Source organism: Athene cunicularia (genome assembly GCF_003259725.1).
Source record: "Athene cunicularia isolate RWA chromosome 3 unlocalized genomic scaffold, athCun1 chr3_part1, whole genome shotgun sequence".
Lineage (NCBI taxonomy): Eukaryota > Metazoa > Chordata > Aves > Strigiformes > Strigidae > Athene > Athene cunicularia.
In genome coordinates, this window is record NW_020799097.1 from 90900919 (window position 1) to 90922953 (window position 22035).

Below are 22035 nucleotides of genomic sequence, written 5' to 3' on the forward strand. Positions count from 1 at the left end.
ATCACAGCAAATCAAGCATATTCTCTTCTAGATGTCAGACTTATAAGGCAGAGACTTTCCTCTCACTGGTCAGCACAGTCAGACCCAGTCCTGCTGGTAGCTTCTCAGGACCCTCCCAGTCTCCCACCCCCAGGAGTTTTGGGACTAGTGAATGAACCACTGTCATCCCTGGACATCTCTGCCATGCCAAACACCCAGCTGTCAGCCCAGACCACTCCAACACAGCTCTGGGGCATCTGCAGGCCACTTCTTGTGGGCCCTGTTGCATGGTCTACAGGCCCAGTTGGGAAGTCTACAGTAAGACCAGAGTTAAAACAGTAGCAAAGCCTTTGCAAAGTATCCAAACTCTGCTGGTAGCCATACAGAATTGGTCATAGTTTGCCTCTTCAATGAACTGGACTCCCACAAGTGTAGTTGTTCTGTTTCCATTGTTCAATGCTGTAAAAAAAGAAGAAGAAAAGCACCATTAAAAGAATGCATTGCACACAAGAGGCAGGGCATGTTGAGTTGATTTTTAAGGTATTGGCCATATGGTCATTTCTATTTCAGAAAACTTGTGTTCAGCAGGATCCCAAGTGTATGCACAGACAAAACGAATGAAAAATGAGCATCTGCTTGCTTAAAACCCAGTGTTTGACATAGTTTGTTTTCTTAAGAAATTAAAACACATCTTGGCAGTCTCCATCCCATTCCAGAAGGGAACTAGTATCTCTTCCTTTCACTTTGATGAAATGTTTGCTTTGATGAAATACTTAGTAATATGATTTTTTTAAAGTTAACTCATTCACAGAAGAGACTTGACTAATGGAGGAGGATTTATACTTTTGGGGGCCTCTGTCATTTCTTTACTCCTTGTCCTGACATTTGTCGAGGCTTATAAGTTTCCCAAGAAAGAGGTGACTCCTATTTGCACTATTTTAGATAAACAAGTTACCAGAATTCACTGCTAAGGGGACATCTGTAGGATCGTGTTACCTCCAGCCTCAAGATCACACTCCAGCTCCTATCCTTCGACTGCTTGTATTGCTCACAGTCTGGCTTACACCGAGGTTAAGCCCACTGTTCTGCAGACCAGGGACATACAGGCACAAGGAGAGTACTGCCACCCCCCTTGAATACTGCTCCCATGGGCAATGTGGGTCCTAGCAGACTGAGCTATGCCATGCCGTGAATGCTCTAGCCCAGCAGTGAGTCACTGTAACCCAGCAGTATGATGTAGGCTGAGATTCAACACGAGGATTCAGAGAAGACCCAGGAGTAGAACCTGGCTCACCCATTAATTTGTGAAAATTTGGCCATCTTCTACTTTCATGCCTAGGAGTATTTCCTCTGGAAATTTTATTTTTTCCTTATCTCATGATTTGGTGTTTGTTTGTTTAAGGTTCCTGAAACACAGTCCAAGCAGGTTGAACCTTGTGACTTGTGGCTGACTGAATACTGCTTTGCAAACAAATATGCCATGACCACAAACAGAAAACAGTGGGCTTCAATTCCAGGGAGATCTCCTTTTGCTCTCACTGCAAGCCTAGTGGATTGACTAGTGGAGTCCATGTCTGCACACATTCAAAGGCCTCTTCTGGAGAGACAGGCTGACCTTCAATCTGATGGCACAGCTGCCTGCTAAATGCCAGCCTTTCACAGCTGCAATATCATTATCGCAACACGAACAGTCCTCGGCCCTACGGCTCAGTGAAAAGGCAAACATCGACTATGGGGGAGGATTTACTACTCTGTTTTGGTTGCCCTTTCCGGCAGCTGGTGGATTCCCACCATGTCCCCTTGAAAGTCCTGATCGTTCTTGTCAGACTCCCTCTGCGTTAATAATTCAGCACATCAACAGCACTTGTTATCCTGGTGTCCTCCTCCAGCACTGGCTGCCTTGAGTTGTACAGTGGGAACCTCCTGCCTTTGCCTCCTGTTCTGCCTCTCAGGGAGGGCACGGTCAGATGTCTCTGCTAGTGGAGGAGCACATTCAGCATACCAGCTCATACTCTATTCCCTGCACCATTTTTGTGGCTGCATTTTATCTATTTGATCTCTGGGTACAACCCACGACCTCTGCAAAGCCTGGAGTCCGCCTCTGCTGAAGGACTGTCTCCAGCTGTAATAAGCCAGGCAGATTGTCTAAACCAGCTAGACACAAAGACCAGGGCTGGTTTCCTTCAGAGAGCTCCATTCTGAGACCTTCTGTGCAGTGCTGCTCTTGTGCTGACCTCTGCCATCAGTGCCCCTGCTCAGGAAGGCCTACGGACGTTCCTGGCTACACCGCAGTGACATCAAGTCTCCCTTGGTATTGTCCTCACTACTGCAGCTTTTTACTTCCTGGAGAGACAGGAATGAGAGAGCACAAGACAGGAAGATCAGGAGCCAGCAGTTTTAAACTGTGCCCTCTCCTGAATGTATCCAGCTTTTTAGAGGAAATTTCTGTCTTGGGAGTAGTACTTATCTAATTTTCCCCTCCTAAATAATTTGGCAACAATTCCCAGCCTCTCAACAAGTGATAGGGGCAAATGTAAATGTGTTTGTGCCTCCCGGTGTGTTAGACCTGTTGATGCTGTGCACAGGACCCTGTGTGCACCCCCTGACTTGCAGTTATCTTGGAGCAGCAGCAACTGTGAGTGACTGAGCTTGAGTTGATTACTTCAAAGGTATGTTTTCCCCTCTGAGAATGTTAGCACCTTGACAAATCAACAGTGGTAAAGATGGTTCCTGTGCATTTTGGCTTCATAAGACTACAGTCAAGTCATTGTTCTTGGAACAGATTATGAGACCCATTTTATATATATATACATTTATTTATTTTTACTAAATTATGTAAATGCATATATGCTCAATATAAGGGGATTATTATTCTTTTCCTAACAGCTCAGCCTATTTTTCAGAAGTCCTCTGGCATTTGTAATGTTAGCTTCTCAAGCCTATCTGTCTGATATATGTTCCCTAAAGTGGAGGAATGCAAATCATCAGCCCTATGGAGGCTGTAAACTAAATGCTTTAGGCAGCCCAGAAGTCCTTTGCTCTAACATCCACCCTAACACTAAGTGTCGATGGTCCAGTGAAAGGGTTATGCAAGGTTACCTTGCACCCAGCTGATTCATTTTCTCACCTGGAGAAGGGAGGTTTGGGGGAAAATATCTGGGGGATTTGTAGTTTCAGGGCTGAAAAGGAACTTGATGGTGTCTTGCATCATGCAGTTTGATGGTTTGGGAAATTTGTGTTTGCAGACTACAGACCCTGATTAATGTGGTGTTGTTGCTATGATCATTGCCCTATCATGCAGTGTTTTCTGTTTCTGCCGTTGCTGACAAGGCCTTTAGTACCAGTCTAAGGACAACGAGTAATAACAGAGATGACCAGAGTCATAATGACCGTCCTCTGTGCAAACAATTGATATGCTAATGACGTCGGTGGGAATGCAGTTCATATCTACAGAGAGGGACAGGAGAATGGGAATAGGGCAGGGCAAAGAACAAAGGGGATTTAAATAATTACTTGAAGAAGACTCTTGTAGGATATTTTCAAGGATCCAGAATAAGCTTTGTGAAGGAAAGGGAAGAATCCAGTGTGATTTTCATACTGGGAGCAAGTCTGGTTTATTGGCTGAACTAGTCGAGGATCTGACCCAAACTCAGTATTACCCCAGCATAGAGAGAAGATTGAAGGAAAGAAATCTATGCATAGATGTTTGGTTTTTTTTTTGTATTTTATCTTCTGCGCATTTCTGGTGGCGAGTAAAGAGAGAAGTTGTTCCTGAATCCCATCTCAACCCCAAGGCATATTGCCTTTTCAAACTACCAACCATGTGCTCTAAATGCTTACAGAGGAGCACCAGATCTCCTAGGTACCTGTGGTCCTGAAGAATGAGGTGCTTTGAAAATGGTGGCTGGAACACACAGCAGTTGTGTTTGAGGTTCCATCTCTACACAGAAAGCAACCAAAGCCAGTACCCTAAAAATGTTTGGAGACAGGTCATGAAGAAAAGGGAGCTGCAGTCTATCAATGTAGACAACGCAATGAGCTGGGGCCCTGGGAATAGTTATGTGAATGCCTAAAGAGGAGATCTGCTGTAGCCAAGTCACGGGCAGTAGCATTTCACACAATAATTCTTTTTTTATTTGTCCCCACAGCTAATCTGTGATTGAAGCAGCCATATTATATAAAAAACCCCACTGTTGACGAAAGTCTTTAAATAATGGAAAATCTGGACATCTCATAAGAATCTACTCCAGTGCTAACATCTTCACTATTAAAGGCTTATTTCTGCTCTTTATTTTTCACACTTCAACTTTCACACTTCAGAGTAAAGAACCTCTCTTTCTAGAATCTCTCTTGGGCAGATACTTTTTAACCCCAATCAAGTTGTCTCTTAGCTGTCTCTTTGATCTGCTAAATAGATAGAGTTCTTTAAATCTCTCTCTGCAGGGTGCAATTTTCTCACCAAGAATCATTTTCATGCAATCTAGGATCTGAGCTGAACAAAGATGAGGGAAGAACTTTGGCCAGACCATGTTTTGAGAAAAGACTTAGGAGATGGACTTTGTTATCTGATTACATTTGGTGTTAATAAAAACTTAATTATACAGCGATAAATTCTGCAGTTTTTATTGTTTTGCAATGACAAAACTTGAGTCATCCATTGCACTTCTCTGTGAATTTCCTCCCTTTGAAATGATTATAACAAGCATGATTATATTACATCAATATAAATCAGCAGTGATGTCCTGTCCTGGTTACAATATATTGACGCTTTATTCACAACAACATGAGTTTCTTTTTAGGCATTTTCAAAAGTATAAATCTCCCTTTCAGGGTTCTCAGTAGCAAAATTAGCATTTGCTTTTTGTCCCTGTGCTCACAATTTTTTCATGGTTGTCAGTCCAACTATTTGGCCTTCAGAGCTGTCTGACGGGAAGCATAAATCAGGTATATAAAATTCAGTATATAAAAGTGCAGATTTACTTACGTGCAAGAAAAAATTTCCTTTTTTCAGGTGTAAAAGTGAAAGTAAACCTCTGTTTAAAAGTGTGGTCCCTGCTTTTTCACTTCAGAAAACTTTGCAGCATTATGTTACTACAGTGAGAAAATTGTTATTGGTCAGCTAAAGGCCAGTAAATCGTAACGTGCTACTGCGTCTCCCATAGAAGAAATCGTGATCTCATGATGGAAAAGTTCACTGGGGTATATTATTACTGGAACATGTCCTCTAAGAACAAGGGCAGAAGCTTGTAATGGATATGGTGCCAGCACAATGGCACATGAACATACTCTGCTATCCACATGTCTCTGCACTGCTTCTCCTCCCACAAAAAGGTCAATGACGGAGCGGCAAGATTTATGTACCTACCACCCTACTAAGAAATGCTTTTAGATAGGTTTGGCCTGGGCTGTAAACAGCCCCCCTTATTTCAGCTAAGCATTATTAAGGTCATAAAATGTCTTGAGATTCATACAAACTTCATGCCAACTTGGCTGCAGCCCAGGTGCATCTGCTGTGAGAGTCTCCTGAGAACAGTTGGGCAGCTGCAGGGGAACATGATAGCAGGTGACATGGAGCCTCAATGCGGTTTCTTTGGGAGGTTTGGGTCCAGTTTTGTTGGTTCACCTTTTTGGGGGATGGAAGTACTGCAAAAAGAAAGCACTGAAAGGAAGGTCTTATGGCCTCTTGAGTCCCTCTGTGCCTGTGAGTGGCATCTCAAAGTCAACGGCTGGGTCATCCTGGTATTTGGGATCATCTGAAAGTGCAAGTGTGCAGCTTTGGAAAACAATGGAGACTGTGGCTTTGCATCAGAGGTCAGGATGGGGGATGTTTTGCAGTACCACTGGCTTCCATGTTCCCATGTCCAAGGTTTGCCTGGTAATCAGCAGGAATGATTTATTGTGCAGGCTTTGTTTTAAGGGCAATGGCCTTTCATGCTCAGGAAGGTAACAGCTTGTTCCTCTCCCTTTGCAAAAGCACAGACTGCCACATTTAACTAGTAGCAGGGTTCAGTGCTTATCCTCCTTTCTTCCTTCCAGCACAGGGTGTGGGTATGGGGGGGAGGCTCAACAGTGCAGCCCAGAGGCTGGGGCAGCAGCTTGGGGGCAGGTCAGAGAGGGGCGACTGGCTGGTGTGGGGAGCCAGAGCAGGCAGCCCTGCTTCAAGGCATGTAGGCAATGGCATCTGGGATGGAGCCCGAGGGATGAGGGATGCCAGAGGCAGGAGTGCCAGGAAGCCCCTGCACACCCCCAGGGACATCAGCTCTGACCAAAGCATCCTGCAGTACAGCGAGGAGACGGGAGACCCTCCCAGGCCCATGAAAGGCCTGTGCTCCAGTGACAGGAGAATAATCAGGCTGCGGCAGCCTGGTGTTGTCAGTGACATCATGACATGCTTCCAGTACCAGGGGACATCTTCCCAAAAGAGATTTTGTATGCTTATCCCTCCTGCCCCCATCAGTCAGGCCTGTCGATGCCAAGCTGCCAAGTCCCCAGAGGGAGTAACCTCTGGTATGCTGATAAGACAAGGACAAAAGCCACCTTCCCCAGCCTCCCCTGGCTGTGGTGAGCTCTGCCCAGAGCCCCCCACGGCCAGCCCTGCAGCAGATGCTGGTCCCCTCTCCAGAAGGGTGATGCTGTCGTCCAGTGAGGATAGTGGCCAGGTACAGGCTCACCTGGATCTCAGCCCAGGTGTGGGGTCACCCCAGCCCCTGGGGAGCAGGAAGAGGGTCCCCAGCTCATCATCCCTGTCCTGTTGACTCTGGCAGCATCTGCCCGTTGATGTGCTGGCCAGCCTGTGAAGTGAAACTGGGCACACCAGTGACAGACAAGGCACTTCTCCAAGGGATTACTGTGTCCAAAATACAGGCAGCTCTCTGCTCCAAAGGTCAGTAAGCAGAAGCGGGTCTGCTCTCTCGCATGGTGGTCTCTGAAGTTACCTTTGCACTGCCCGTGACCCTTGGGGCTGGCACAAATAAATTGGACAGAGCAGCCTCAGGGTTTGCTCAGTCATACCACAAAAAGCCTCCTCTGGCAGCTGGGAATAGCTGGCCTAGACCATGGGGTCTGGTCATGGACATTTGTCCAACCTCTCTGCAAAGAGGATTGTAAGAGCAGCAATACACAGCTCTTCTCCTGATATTCCTGCCCCGTGGAGAGTTCATCAGTGACCAAAGGCTCAGGCGTATGAGCTTCTCTGCTTTACTGCAAAAGATCTGAAATACAGTCAAGTTTCAGGCCCCTGGTGTTTTGATTGCTTTGGCTGTCATATCTGAAGAGATAACTCTTTTAAATTGCATGGCAACAACCAAGCAACATCCCATTAAACAAAAAGAAGCTTGTTGCAGCAAAATGTTCTTTGACTAACTCCACTAATAGGTTTGTGTCTCCTTCAGAAAGACATTTTAAGAAAATTAGTTTGGTTTTGCAGACAGATCATGTCTGCTTAGTAGATCTGTGCTCTAATCAGGTGAGGTAAATGCCCAGAGACTAGTTATGGGGGGTCGTATAAATACCTCCATAGATAGAGGCTTCAAAAGATAAAATGCAAAGATATTTATTATTTTATGAGGCTCATTCCTTTCTTTAGCATCTAAGGAAACATGCTTCATTGAATGTCAGTAAAGTGTCTTTGATGTAGTGAAAAATCTATTAGTTTTGACAGGTTTGATCTTTCCCAAAATAACTGTATATTGAAGTTTTGTCTACGGTGTTGGTGACCTTTAATGACACATTACCGAGTCTCAAGTGGCCTTACATGGCTGTGATACAGCAAGGGCTCTATGTGGCTTACGGAGTCCCGTAACACCAGAGCTTTCCAAAAGTATTAAATGTCCAGCACAAAGTCAAGGTACTGTGTAAATTCTACATGTGTTTCATATCCAAGTGCTTTCTGCCATTTAGATTTCTGGTGATTGACTGATATCATTGCAGGTGCCGGGCATATTTTCTGAGCTTATTGATTGTGGAGGATACCACTGCCTGTCTCAGGTGTTGTATATAACTTAGCACTCAAGCAGTAGCCCTTTGGTCTGCTGAGACAGACAATGCTAATACATGGAGCAGATGAGAATTGCATTTGCCAGGGCTGGCCCTGGGAGTGGGCAGTCACCCAAGGTTTCACCGCCTCAGTGATGTCCTCAGAGCTGTAAGTGAGGGGGTAGCCCCAGTTGCTTATTTTAGGTGGCACACAGACAGTTGCTTTCAGAGAAAGGCAGACAGACAGCTGTTGGTCAGCAATCTGTCCTGCTTGCACAGCGGTTTATGAATGGGAGAACAAAAGGACCATGCTGAAAGCACCTGTGAGGGGACATGTCTGTCAGGGGAGCTGGCTGGGGGACATCTGCAGTTCAGATGGGCAGAAACATTCCCTCTGACAGCCCTTTCTGCAAGAAGTGAGAAGGAGGTGGCAAAACATCCATGCCCCTCACACCACTGCTTGCTGGTGGAAAGGTGCAGAGAAAGTTTGTTCCTTCTTCTTGGACTTTTAATCAACATTTATGAAAAGGTTTCAGAGGGAATAGTACAATTTTTTAGTGTGAGGGTGTTATACTCTAATTATAATGTCTTGCTCTTGACCCTTTTGCCAGTTCAGGGTTATTAGCTACCATTTAGTACTAGGAATAGAAATGGCTAATGTGTTTTGAGGTCCTCACCTGTTGGTGGAAGGCGTATCAGAAGGCCAGCAAGCAAGGACGAGACATGGTGTGTTACAGGTTTATTTCAGTCATGATCTTCACCCTCCTGCCTATTCTTGGATTTAAAAAAAAAAAAAAAAAAAAAAAGCTGATTTTTTTTTTTTTTTCATTGTGTTTGTTTCTGTTGCTGATTGCTGTTAATGACTGCAAAGCCCCACCCTTTCTATTAGCGGGTCAGTGCCCAAAACATGCCCACTGTCAGTCAGATATGCATAGTTTAAACAGGTGCTCTTTCTAACACATGAAAAATATGAGCTGACTTTTTAAAGTCAAGCTGTCCTGCTCACAGCTTAGGAGCAGGTCTCGCTTTTGTGCATACTCTCAATGGCTGTGAATTTAAGTTATGCAAATCCTGAACAACTAGTATTTGGGAGGTGGTCCCTGGCTGACTCTGGAACAGCTGCTTCTGATGAACGGTCCAGTAAATTCTCAGCTGATAAAGCTACCTGAATTTAAAGCATCTAGCAGGCAGAGAAATGGCTGTCTGCCATTGCACAATGCAATATATGAATGGATTTTTTTAATTTCAAACCTTTAGCCTAAGGCTGTATATATAGCAGGAGAGGGGACTGTAGCACTGCCTGGTGTGCTATGTGCCTTCTGATACTGTGGCAGGTGAGTGGCCATCCCACATGTATTCCTGCTGAAGGCTGTGGCTGAAATGTGTTTGGTAGGATCCAGCAATATTATGAGCTTCACATCTGCTCACCACCAAGATAAGGACAGAGGTGCAGCAGTCAAGGGACTTGAGGAGGACTTGGGAAATTCACCTTACTTGGAGGGAGCCTGTTGGCCTTGCTTGGAAACAGCCAATGTCCCTGCTCCCCAGGGACACTGCTTAGGTCAGTAGGAAGAGTCCTGGGGGGATGACTTTGGGAGCTAGGGGCACGGAGCACAGGAATGAGATAATGTGTCAACAGGTGACGCCAACCTGGCTAGTGCCAGAATCCATCACTGCTCTCCAAGATAAAAGACATTTGCATTTGCTTTTTTCACTCTCACTGGTGGAGGAGAGGCCACAGCCACCGGTCCCACATCACACTGAGACCCTCTCTGTGGTGGTATTGTTACTTATATTCTGCCAAGGTGGTGGGTGGCAGAACCATGACACCTGTGGCACGTCCAGAGGTCCTTTAGATTGCTCATGCCTTCCTGACACAAAACTCCCCCAAAGAAGGAAGACCAGCACTCTATCCCTTTATGGCTGCCCCCAAATCAAGATGGAAAGCTGTCTGCCCCAGGACTTCAATAGCTCTGAGAGAGGGATCAGGCATTTCATAGATTAGGTGTTGATCCACACAGATCCAAGATGAGTTACGGGGTGCTCTTCAGCTCAGGATAGCACAAGATCCCCTCAGGACGGGAAGGGACAGAGGCCTGTGCTCTGTGCATCATTTTTTCTCCTTCATAGCCTGCAAGCACCAAGATATAGGGCTGTAGGCAAGGCAGGGTGAGCAGAGGCTGAAGAAGAGACCAGTGGGATATGAGTGTGGGCCATCGTGCATGGAAGACTGCTTCCCTGTGCTCCCAGGCATGCCTGCTGAAAAATGACATGACCAGGCCAGTCCTGCTGAGGAGCAAAATGGCACCAGGTACACGCATGTGCACAGTACCTTCCAACGTGACCGGTGACTCCAATGCAGCTGGTTTCTACACAGGGTTATGCCGCCTGGCCTGGCCATGCCAGCACAGGGAACTTGGGCAAGAGGTATCGGGCAAGCAGGAGTTAAAGCAGGAGATCTGTAACTCAGCTAGGAGACCCTTTACTAATACTTGCCAGCTCACATTTGCCTGCAGGGTAGATGGGCAAGGGAAGCCAGGGCGACTTCTGAGAAGAAGGCGGGCAGCAGCATGACAAAGTGTCACACAGCGGCGGGCATGTAAGGTCTGTGCTTGGGGATTAATGAGGGAGTGGGGCATTTTCCAGAATTCATATTCAGTGTGCTTAGCTTAATCCACTGTTTTGCTCTGTTCCCTCTCAAGCACCACATCCCACCAGATATGATGACTTTTCAAAGCTCTTTTGGGGGGTAAATTGTTTGTATGTCTCATGGGATTTTTTTCCAAAATACTGCTGAGGCAATGTAACACAGCCCAGCCCTGCATACGTGCTGCCCCATTCTAGAAGATGGAAAACAAAAGCTAAAAGAGGATGGCTAACCTTTCCTAATTGTCGCAGCACAGGACTAGTTGCCAGGAGGAACTTGAGTGCTAATCCTACTTTACTCACCATGTGACCTTTGGGTAAGTTACCTAATTAACTTGTCCTTCAGTCAACGGAGCCTGTAAAGAGCAGGTGTTTCAATGAAACCCAGGATTGCTGAGCCAACATGTGGCCTTAGGAAATAACCAGAGAATAAAATGCACTGCACTTTTTAAAACGTGGTGTTAATTCACAGAATTAAAACGTCCTGAAGTAAATTTAAGCCTGCCCTCTAATCTTTTGGTGGGGTGCAGGACTGAGCCCAGACTACTTAGTTGAATGGAAGATCAATCTGAACAGCATTTGGTATTTGTGGAGGAGTGATATAGAGTGATCCAGTCAAATTATAACTGAGTGAATTTTGATCTGCTGGAATTAATTTCCTCCCACTAGACATGCACGGATTCTGATTTTCCCTGACCACCTTGTGCTCTTGCTGCCAGGAATGTCCTCCAAATCCCACTGTGGCTGCCTTCTAGAGAAGGTGGGATTACCCCTCTTTATCCTTATGTTTGAAAGGAGCTTTCAGGCTGAATTAAAAACACACTGTGCAAAGAGGTTACCCCTTGTTTCCCAAGTTACCCCTTGATCCCAAGCTTTTTCCCATTCAGTTTCTTCCTCTTCCTGCATATGTCTTTTTTACTGACTCTCTTTAGCTGTAGCTGAATCTCTTTTCTGCCTGAAATTATGCAGTATTAGGTACATAAACACTTCTCCTTTTTGCCAGATTCTTCATGCTGATGTGAAATGAAAAGATAGGAACAACCATCCCCAGAGATCATCCTCTCTGTGGTGAAAGATCTTTCACCCTGCGTTGCAAAAAGCATTTTACAGAACTATTCACTCCCTCTTTAGCATGTGATGTCAAAGAAAATGCCATTGTATCTCTGCTGTGGATTACAAACACATCGTTTATTATTATCTGGCGCTCAGGAGGCAAGCCTGCCTCCTGGGGTAGGTACCGCTTGTTTTCATGGTTTGATCTCTCTTTCATTTAAAGAGGGAGCTTTTCAGTGAGATGATTTGCAAAGAGCCAGTCTACTCTCTTCTCCTCTTTCAAGTAAGTTTGGTCCTCACAGTCTTTTGCTACAATGGTCTGGTATAGTGTGTATTTAAATCTTCCCTTTTTGCAATATGCTGTGGACTGAGCAGCTGAAATGCAGCTTTGGTTTGGATGAATGCATTCTACAACCAGATTTCAAGAATCGGGTTTTGATCCCTTCTTATTCAAAAGTGCCCATAACCATGAACGGTCTAATTGAAACCGGAGGCGCTCACTGCAGACTAAGGAACAATTCAATGGGATTAAGGCAATGCTGAATCTGGGCTGTTGTGATTAAATTTTGCAAATATTAACTGAAAAATCTTGGCACAAATCCTAGCCAATATGTTTTTAAGCAGTTACCCAGAAGAGAGTGGAGCTGATCTTTGCCTGACGTGTAGCAAGGTGGCTGTTTTAACATGTCCTTCCACTGTCTTCACTTGACAGAAGCTAAAGATTTTGGCTTACAAAGGACAAGCTCTTTGAGGGATGTTAAGGTGAGAGTTTGGAAAGAGCAATTTCCAAGGAAAAAAGTTTGCAACGTGACAATGAAAACAGACAGAAACACTGCTGCCTTGAAAAATGACTATAGGAGTGAGAACCTTTCCCACAAACCCAGTGAGCTCCTTGGGGCATGTCTGTACCATGTGATGAAGCATGTTGCAAAGATCCCAGTGCTGGCCATAGAGCTAACAGTGGGACCAGGAATATAAGAGCTGTGTCAGTGTGGTCCAGTGACAAAGCCTGTCTTCCCTACTCAGAGGGCAATATCCCATGATTTCAAAAGGGAGGTCACCTCCCTTCAGACTTTTTACTGTGCTGAATGTACAGACCAGTCTGGGGTTCAACTCTGGGGTTTTTGCAAATGGAGTATAGACATACTAGCATATTCCCTCACCTGAAGAATAAGCCTTGGGACGTGAAAGGGAAGAGTTCTTTTTCTGTGACAACAGGACAACGCCACTTGTCCCTGAATACATTGCTAACAGACTGTTAGAGGATGTTTTGTTCTTCACATGCTCTTTGGAGCACCTCATCTTAAATCTAGCCAGAAACTGAAGCACATTTATCAGGAAGTGTCTCATGCAGTGAGTCCACTATGCCAGTTTTAGTGGTATTTTTTTGAGGAGGGGTTGGGTGGTTTTTTTTGGCTACAGCTGCCCATTATGTTCCAGGACGAATCTGAAGTGCTGATATTCATCTGTGAACCTGATGTTTCCCCAGGACACTGCCAGTCTGAGTTAGAGGTGCCACAGCTAGACTGTCTAGGTCATTCATGGTGAGGATCTCCCAACTTTGAAAGTACTCCCCTCTGTCCTTTGGCCTGTTGAATCAATCTGCATCCACTTGTGAGCATCAGACTTTAAGAAGGCTGACCAACTGGAGAGGCAGGAACAAGAGTGATCAGAGGGCTAGAAAACATGAGCTATAAGGAAAGACTGAAACAGCTGGGTTTGTTTAGTCTAGGGAATTGACGACGGTAGGTGTGATAACACCCTTCAAGTATGCGAAAGGCTACTGCAAGGAGGAAGGATAAGCTGTTCTTCAGGTCTGCTGGGGACAGGAAAGGAAGTAACAGGCTTAAAGCACACTAAAGGGAATTCAGGTGAGATGTTAAGAGACGTTTTCCAGTTGTGAGACTTGTGCACCACTGGGATGGTTTGCTGTGTGAAAGTGCTGTTGTGGGATGGCCTTAGAGGCAGCTGAGATAATTACCTCAGCACCAGCACCTTCAGCATGGTTGATCTTATCTGGAGGCTGGTGGAAGGGCAAGATGACCTTTAAAAGTTTCTTTCAGCTCTGTTTTCTATGATTTCTGTTATCAACACAGAAAGTAACAGAGCTGATTCTTCTCTGGTGGGTGTTTTGTGACCAGGCCACTATCTTGTTTTATGGACAAGGGATTTAGGGTAGTTGTCCGTCCTGAAGTCATCCAGAAGAAAATCTCAGAGACACCACAGGGACTCCCATTTAAGGGAGTTACAGATGCAAATAAACAAGCATGAAGGGAAGGCTTCTCAGCTGTGGTAAAAAATAAGGCTCCCTGATGGACCATCTGCCCTTGGCAATGTCCTAAACCATCCTTCCAGTGGTGGCCCTTGCACTGAGGTACCCCTTGATGCCCCAGCAAACAGAATTAGACAGACACCTGAGCACTTTGGAGCAGCCAGCAGTTGCCAAGTATCTTTATATAACTCAATAAAAGGGATAGAAGCAAAACAAAAGCAAAATCTGACACACACAACAATCCCTCCTCCAGTTTCACTGGGAAGCAAGTTCCAACACTGTCAAGTCAAAGATTAAATAAAAAGAAAAAGCCAAGGGCACAATGCCATGCATATATTAGACCTGTGTAAAACAGCGGCATGCACGCCCTCACAGATATCAACACTGTGAGGTGAGCAGGGGTTTAAGACCCAACAAAGAAGTTGCCTTTTCATCAGGTTCATTGGGTCTGTATTTTTAGCTCTTCCTTTTCTGTAATCCTGTCCATTTTTAATGAAGGAGCATTATGCAACCGGTGTTTGCCTGGAGGAGTGCCCTGCCGTGGGTCAGTGCAGGAGGAGGAGGTGGCTGGATGGCAGCGGTGGCCTGGGGCTCCCCAGGCTGTGGCTGCCCGTGGTGCTGCTCCCGGGGGAGCTCGGAGCTCAGCTTCACTGCAATGAGCCAGGGACCGACGGATGGAAATCTCCCGTGCAGCTAAACTGGTGTAAGCACCACAGGCTACTTTAGAATTAAATGGCATTTCAGACATCCCCACAGAGAGCTGCTCTTCCCTGTTTGCAAGTTCAGCTCCTTTCTGTTGCTCTTCTGTGTCCTTTTGTCCTCTTTTGTGACTCTTCTGGAATTTAGCTTTGAGACGCATGCACCAGCCAAGAGGCAGCGAGCTCCTTCGACCTTCCACTTCATCTGTGACTGACACATTTTTAAGTAGGAATAATGATAAATGCTGATGAGGTGCAATATCTGACATTCATCTGGGAATGAAGAGGCATGCAATTTCTAATTTCACCAAAATTTAGAAATGGATGGATATTTTTCTCTTTCATCCGCAAAGTCTTGAAGGTCAGCAATGCATCTGAATTTCTATAGCTTTCAAAAGTGCCTATTTTTTCATGAATTTACTAGTTGCACAGATTTTTAAATCCATCTTTCTCTTCTTGCAAAAATAGGAATGTGAAATTCTTAATCCCAAATTAAACATTTTCTTTCAAGCAAAGTTTTCTTTTTTATTACTATGTTTGAAAAACTCATCATGTGACTATGCTGATCAAGGGAAATGGCAATTAAAAAATGTAGAATGCCAGAATTTAAGTCTATGGGAAAAAAAAAAAACAACAAAACAACAACAAAAACCTTTCAAAAATACTTCCAGAAAAACAACTATGTCTAGCTCTAATTATTTGACAAATGTTATCCCGCTTATCATAAATGATGCATAACCTTGGTTCTGTCATTGCACCTGAAAGTAACTTTCCTCCAAGGAGAAAGTTTCTATTGCAGAGGGACGGTTTTCTGGGTTTATATACCAGGCCTCTTGAAAATTAAGAAATCAAACACGCATAATTTTCAAATGATGCACATCAATCCTTGTATTCTTCCTTTTGCATATCTGCAAACATACAGGTCTGGTAGAATAACTTTCCCAAGGTGACAACTCTGTGGGAATGTTTTCTCTCTCCACTCCCCTCCCCAGGCAGCTGGAGGGCTTTCTGTGCTCAGAGGACCTGTGCTTCGTGGGCTATGCACGTGGCTTCTAAACATATCCGCTGACAGGCACCAAGGGAGGAAGTTCTGCTGACTAGTCTAGTGCTGGCACCAAGTCAGGGCTGGGATAATAGTGCCATCAGATGCTTTATAAATATTTAGTGAGACAGAGAGGTGTGCACCCTGAGCAGCAGGATTGTGACCTTCATGTGTTGTCCAATGAAATAAGTCAAAAAGTTTTGCTGTGTTCGGTTTTCTTTTGTGATTGTGCTTCGGGGGATCTTTGAGGGGATGCCAAAGCATTCAGTTATTTTGATATTTGAGGGTCTTCCTCCCAGCAAGACCCAGACACCTAACTCCTTTGTGTTCTCTCACAAATGCAACCAATGTGACTATAGGTCATGTTGTGTGTGCCCACCTTGTCTCTGGGAGCACAGATCACCTGGATCCCAGATGTCTGGGAATGATGCACACCGTGGCGCAGGGTACATCTGGTGCCCCTGGGGCTCAGACACTTCGTAAATGCCTGGATGCTCTTACTACCGCTGCCTGGGGCAAAGGTTACCAAATTCCGCTTCACCCTCTGCTCCATGTACACAGGATATACTGATGCTTTAAAATGCCGCTGAATGAAAGGTGTTTTATGAGTATATGGTACTAAGCCTTTGTACAGCCTTTCAGCTCGTGTGTTTACTTTGTGTCCCGAACACCCAGCCCGAGTTACTGAAGCAAGTAATCTCTCAGTGCCTGTTGCTGCATGCACTGCACCACGCAGCTTCCTCACGAATCTGGCTTGGGGTTTTAGTCCCATTGCACCACTTGAGATGCCGGTCAGAAGGACCTCTTCTTCTCTTATACAACTGTATTTGGCTAAGATTCTTTGTCTGGAGAAAATCCTGCAGGGGAATCCCAAGCCTGATCTTTCCCTGACTGCTATTCCTTCCTGCTGCACACCTAGGACTGCAGATCTTGATGAGGCAAAACATCTTTTAACGTTGTTGAGGAACTCTGCCTGAATGAATGTAGCTAAATCTGCAAACCTCAGCAGGAAGCACTGTTCACCCAGGACCGTGGGGGGATTGTAGCATTTAATACACTATGTAGCAAGCTGTGGGGCTGGTACAGGAGTGAAGCATTCTGCCTGCTCTCATATCTCACTAGAACCAGTCAAACTGGAATACCCCAGTACAGAGCCCTTGACTTTAGGTAAATGACAGAGCTACAGGCCTCCAAGAGACTAAATTGTCATGTGCCTCAGGTAGAGGTCAAGAGAAAGGGAGGCCAGCCCAGAAAGTAACATCTAAGGCACCCAAAATGAAAGGAAACATGATTAAACTGGTTAAATGAGTGACATCTACAAGATCCTGTGCTGCAGAGGTAAGCAGAAAAGCCCACCCCTACCGCTCTGAGCTGCAGATAGCAGCATCTGGCAAACGGCTTCTTATTATACGTACCAAGATGCTGGTAGCTGTGCTATTTCCTGGAGAAAGGGTGGCATTTTTGCTTCACTGAAGCATGACAAAGCAAGAACGGTCAGTATTTGGCCTGCGCCCAAGTGTCAGGCTGTCTTATAACTGCGATGCATGCAATGACTGCATTTTATGAAACTCCTGAAATGGAGGAAGTACAAGGAAGCCAGCAGGACTAAGCCAGTAGACACACTTCATTTGTGCATATTTCTACGGGCAGTACTCAAGTCACTAAAGCAGCTGCAGGTCCTTTTGGAGCAGCCACAGGAACATAGGGTAACTGCAGTTTTGAAAAAGATAAACTGCCTTAAAGTGCGTCTGGCAGTGTTGCTGGAGGACCTATGGACCAGCTTATGAGGCAGCAAGAACTTGATGTCTTATGGTATCCTCAGACTATTCAGGTAGAAGTGGAGACTGACCTCAGCTAAAGACAAGTATTTCAGAGGCCACCAGGCTAGACTCAGTGGCCTCACAAATAGGAGACCAACCGGGATTGTTTCGTTTCTGGTTTTGTGGTCTGGGTGTGTGACATGGGACAAGTCCCATTGGTCTCGTGTGCTCTTTTCCCCATTTATCCTTTCTCTTCCTCACTTATACTTTCTGTAAATCTTCAGGCCAGGCACAGGCCATTACTAAGTGTTTGTACAAGGGTTTGTGTGCCCTTTGGTGCCTCCAAGTAATGAGTTACCAGTTTAGCTTCCAAATACTTTAAAATCCTTAAAATACACAGAGATGTTTCTTTCCACTTTATCTTATTAGGCAGTAAAGGTACTAGAAATTCTTTCTGTTCTCCTCCCCTGAAGACAAATGGGCAACCATTTCCAACACAGTCACCTTTTCAGCTGACAGAGGGATAGGGATATCTGACCAAGGCTGATCCAGGGATTTCATCTCCCTAAAACTGTGGGGATGAACGTGAAGGCTGTGTTCATCACTACCTCTTATGTCACTTTGCTAAACATGATATAATCAGAGAAGGCTACCTCTTTGGGTGCAAGAGGGATTTAAGGCAGGAGAACACTAGCTGAGCTAACAGACCATTTACTACTATTTGATGGCTTACATCTGACTACAAGTCAGATGGGCAAGGGAAGCCAGGCTGACATCTCAGGTGGCTTCCCTCAGGCCATGCCTTTGCTCCAGCCAGAGAGGAGACAGCAGCCCTGAGAGATTCCTGTCTCTCTGGCTACCTAGTGCATGTGTGTACTATGAGCAAAACAAGCCTAGGTAAAGCCTCCTGAGTATAAATAGGCAGCCCAGGACATCTATGAGGACTTCAGCGGACTAGATGACAGCTATTTCAGGTATGTCTACCCATGCTGCTCTTGCATTTCCCGGCTGCAGCCTGCATAGCCAGAGAGCTAATGCAGGCGGAGAATCCAGCTCCCTCACTCCCAAGTGTCCAAGGAATGACCCAGCCATCTGCAGGAATCATTACCGTCCTCCGTGAGAGGGGACAAGGTCAAACCAATTGAATGTTGTCTAAAGAGGATCTTGGGGAGGGAATGTTTTCATTACAACAGTTCATCTTTCTTTTCACAGTTCATCAAAACCAGGCCTTCTGCATACACACGCAAGACAAATAGGACTGAGGGGTGATGACGGATACCGTAGGCCCGCAGTGATTGGGATGACCCTCCACTCACACAGTTGATCAAAGGCAAGGAAAACAATCAGCCAGCCATCAGCAACGATGTAATATTAAACTCCCCAAACACCTCATTTAATTAAGTCATTATGATCAGAATCTCCATAGCAGATCTTTTAAGTTATACACTCTTAGACCTTGCCCTAAGATAGCAGAAAAGGACTTCCGGAGGGAAAACGGCTGCAAAAAATTATTAATAAAATAACGTCTCTTCCCTCTACCCTCCCAAATCAATTGCTTTCCAGATGGTTATACTTCTGTCTGATTTGCCCAAGCAGAGTCAGAAAGTTGGAGTGCCTCATGCCCGGCACTTGTCCCTGTTTAGTCTGCTGCAGACAAAAAGCAAGGAACAACAAAGCTTGTGTTGATGATGTCATCTTCGTTTTGGGGCAATCACTATGATGTCACAAATCCTACCTCTGTGAACCTACTGCTGGCCTTACAAGTCTGATCCAAAGCTCACTGAAGAAATGTTAGGCCTGTGCAGGTGCAAGGCCAGCACAGTGAGGGGAGGGGAGATGAAGGGGAACAGGGATTCACCAGGGTGCTTGCACTGTTCAGCCTCGTCCCCAGAGAGTAAAGACTTCTGCGCCAGACTTCAGTCAAGGACAAGATGGGATGTGAAATGCAGATGTCCTGGAGGTGGAGCTGGAATTTACTATCAAAAGCATCTGACCTGGAGTGGGTCCAGAGAAGGGCCATGGAAATTATCGAAGGGCTGGAACATCTCTCCTATGAAGAAAGGCTGAGAGAGTTGGAGTTGTTCAGCCTGGAGAAGAGAAGGCTCCAGGGAGTTCTCATTGTAGCCTTTCAGTACTTAAAGGAGGCTTATAAGAAAGATGGAGAAAAACTTTTTACCAGGACCTGTAGTGACAGGACAAAGGGTAGCAGTTTTAAACTGAAAGAGGGTGGATTTAGACTGGATATATGGAAGAAATGCTTTATGATGAGGGTTGTGAAACAGTGGAACAGGTTTCCTAGAGAGGTGGTAGATGCCCTGTCCCTGGAAACAATCAAGGTCAGGCTAGATAGGGCTCTGAGCAACCTGATCTAGTTGAAGATGTCCCTGCTTATTGCAGGGGGGTTGGACTAGATGATCTTTAAAGGTCCCTTCAAACCCAAACCATTCTATGATTCTCTGATCTTCAGAAGATGTATCAGTCCCCTTAAACACCCATGTTTTTATGAGAAGCATCCTCCTCTGGAAGCTTCTCTCTCCATTGATTACAGAGATTTGAGAAACTAGCTTAAAATAGCTGGATAAATGAGCAGAGATGAGCCCCATCCTTTAGCTTTGTAGTAACTATTGTAAAGACATCAGACACTGTAATGATGACAAATGGATAGACTTTTAATTCCTAGATGAAAAAGATATTTTTGTTTTCTTTCTACTTTCATCACTGGCTTAAGGCAATCCAATTCTGTACTACATCTGAAAGGGGTGACTCAGCCCTGTTTTCTACTGGGTGGAGCATTTAACTGGATCGGCCTGATGTGCTCAGTTTTGCAGATGCATGGGCCCTTCACTGTCAGAAGGGAAGGGATGGGAACTCATGGACAGGGACAGAACAATGCTCACATTTTGGCAAAAGCTAGACTTAGATTGGCTCAGGGTGGTTATGAAACCACACCTAACTCGCATAGGATCTGGTAACCCAGTGCTGAGAGATTCTCCATCTCATTACCAGTTTCCTGAGTCATCTGAGCAATGGTAATTTCCCTGCTATTATTTTTCACTGCATTATAGAAAGGCATGACAATTAAGCAGAGTAAAGCTTGCCATGCCTGAGTTGATCAAGCAGATGAAATGAAACTTGTCAAGGTGCTGTGTGGCATTAAGCAGCCAACTTCAGCCAACTTCGGCACAGTCGCATTTGCCTGTACTAAGAAAGGAAGAAAGCTGCAGGTGAAGGAATGATGATCTTTACCCTGGAAGTTTTGAGACAAAGGAGAACCAGAATTCCTGGAGCAGACTACAGCTACTGTAACCTTTTGGACAGGCTAAGGATGTGAGCCTGTCCCTTCTGATTGTGTACCTTGGCAAATGGGATTGCATCTAGAACTGCAGAAGTCGCTCACCCTGGAAATAGAATATCTTACTGTCTGAAAGCAGTATTTGAATATTTATCCAAATGTCATACCCCAAATGCTGGCACCCTTAGAGAATCGAGATGCATTTTCCAAGTGTCAGAACTAAAGAAAAAAGGGGAAGGGAAGGGAAGGGAAGGGAAGGGTGTAGCAATTCAGGAGGATCTCCAAAGAGGAATCTCAAAACCTGTGGTTATGTTTTACTGTGTTAAAGCATATTAGTTAGTTAAATTTTCCAGGGCTGAGCTCCAAATCCATCAGCATGTTTGGTAAAAGTAACAGTATTCTAAAGCCTAGTCACTAAAAATAAACCACCTTTATCTACTCTTCACCCCTATCCACTTATTTACGCCTCTATCCACTTTAATAAACCACTAGGTGACTGAACTGCTTTGACAGGTTTATGCAGTTAGGTCACTCTGAAAACTAGTTTCTTTAGACACTGTGCAGCACTATTTTTTTGTTTTCCAGCTTTCCTGAATTGCTACGCTGAACACAGACCTGCTGCCTTGGGCAGTACACACACTAGACACAGACCTTTGCTACCAGAACAGCTGTATGTGGAGTTTTTTTTAATGTGTGTATTACCATGGCAGCCAAGTCATGCATAGCCACCAAAGGCAGAATTGTTTATAGCTAGAATGGGACTCACTCACGAAACAGAGCAAAGCTTGACATTGCAACTATATCTGATGATCCATGAGCTGAACTCTTGGTGGTGTCAGTGAAAGAGTTTTCTTTCACGAGCTTTTGGTGGGGATCTGTTGCCATGTAGTTGAGGCTGTATTTGATAACTACCCTTGCTGTGTTCCCTCCTTTACACTGACCAACCTAATGTTGGTCCAGGGCAAAGAAATGTGGGGAGGAGGAGCTGAAGTTCAAAAGAAAAGAGCCTTCTAAGCCTTATCATTATGTTTTTCTCAAGAAGTTGGTTTTCAAGCAGAATCTCTGAGGATTGCGTAAGTAAGACCAAAGAAACCCTGGACCACACATGCAAAAATAACACAGTGAAGACCTAAAGGCAGACAGCAGGATGGTGGACACAAATCATTCTCTACCAGGTTCGGGAGTGGTGAAAACTTTCCTGTGAATAGCTCATTGCTGAGGAAACTGACTGTCCTAAATGATCAGGTAACTGAACTGGGGTGTCCCCCTTGTCAAGTAACCACAGAGCTAAAGGGTATCCAAGATGGCATTTCTGCTTT